The sequence below is a fragment of the Eimeria mitis genome, genomic scaffold, assembly GCF_000499745.2.
Source record: "Eimeria mitis Houghton genomic scaffold, Emh_scaff1301, whole genome shotgun sequence".
NCBI lineage: Eukaryota > Apicomplexa > Conoidasida > Eucoccidiorida > Eimeriidae > Eimeria > Eimeria mitis.
Genome location: NW_013568662.1, coordinates 6,556 through 8,285, shown reverse-complemented (window position 1 = coordinate 8,285; position 1,730 = coordinate 6,556).

The following is a 1,730-nucleotide window of genomic DNA, read 5'->3' as shown; positions in this document are numbered from 1 at the left end:
TAAAATAAAATAAAATAAAATAAAATAAAATAAAATAAAATAAAATAAAATAAAATAAAACGAAATAAAACGAAATAAAATAAAACAAAATAAAATAAAACAAAATAAAACAAAATAAAATAAAATAAAATAAAATAATAAAATAAAATAAATAACATCAACTCATCACCAGAAATACAGAACGCATGCAGCCCCAAACATCACCCTAAAAGAGAAGGAAACACACCCTCTAAACCCTAAACCCTAAACCCTAAACCCTAAACCCTAGCCCTTCCTTGCATGCCCCTCTCAATATAAACCCTTCTCCCCTGCATCAGGAATCTAGGGTTTAGGGTTTGTGTGTTGTATTTGCCGAGTCTTCAATAGGGTTTAGGGTTTAGGGTTTATATCTGTCTCCTTTCCAGTCTAGGGTTTAGGGTTTAGGGTTTAGGGTTTAGGGTTTAGGGTTTACCTTCTCTCCAGTTAAGGACTTTGTTTTTGTAGCAGGCAATCTCGAACCTCTCTCCCCCCAGCTTTAGCCGAACAACAGCAACATTAGTGAGGCGTACTTGGCTTATAGGTTGCTTCAGGGCCATGGTGTTTAGGGTTTAGGGTTTAGGGTTTAGGGTTTAGGGTTTGTATGTAGTTCGAGGTTTAGGGTTTAGGGTTTAGGGTTTAGGGTCTGGGGGGTTCTTCGTCTTTATTGGGGTTTTTTAAGTTTATATTTCGTGTCAATGCGATGCTGTTGTAATATAAAACTAAAAAAAAAAAGAAGAACAGCAACAGCAGCAACAAAAGCAACAAAAATACTGCTGCTGCTGCTGCTGCTGCTGCTGCTGCTGCTGCACACAGAACAACAGCAGCTGCTGCAGCACATAAACCCTCTCCTTAATAAGGGGTTTTGTTTCCTTCCCTATATAAATAAATAAATTTAAGTTTTTTTTCAACAAATAATGCAAAAATAATTAATATTTATAAATATAAATACATAAATACACACACTCAATACGTGCATGCAGCTGCGGGGCTGCTGCTGCGGTCGCCGGTCGCCGCAGTCAGCTGCTGCGGTGTATGTACACCCCAGCACCCCCCTTTTTTTTTTAGTTGCAACCCTCGTAATTCTTTTTTATTTTATTTATTTAATTTGTGTTTTATTTACTCTATTTGGTTAAAATTGCTTTTAAACAAACGGCTATATGCTGGGGTGTACATGCACATACGCCCGGGTGTATATGCAGCTCCCTCGATGCCCGCGCCGTGCAGCGTAGTTTTCTGTTTTTATTGATTTTTTTTCTTTTTTTTTGTTTTTATTGAATTATACAGTTATAATTTAGTTTAATTCATGAAATATTTCTGTGTCTAGGGGCGAGACATGCTGTATATACACCACAAGCTGTCGCCGCTAGCTAGCCAGCTAGCTACGTAGCTAGCTGAGGAGCCCAGTATACTGCACAACATATAAATACTTCAATAAAAAACTAAAAACAAAACTTACTACCCCTCCCCCCCTGTCTCTATAACTATAAACTCATCGGCAACACAGGGGCTGGTGTATGTTTAGTTTATAAAGATATAGATATACAAAAAGAGAGAAAGCAATCGACTCTATATATACTATGTGCTGCAGCACCACTCACTCCCTGCTGGGGCTGCATGCAGCGCATGCATCCACGGGGGTTTTTTTGGGCTTTTTTAGCCGCATGCAACTGCATGCATGCATGCAGAGGGGGGAGGAGAACTAAGAAAAAAAA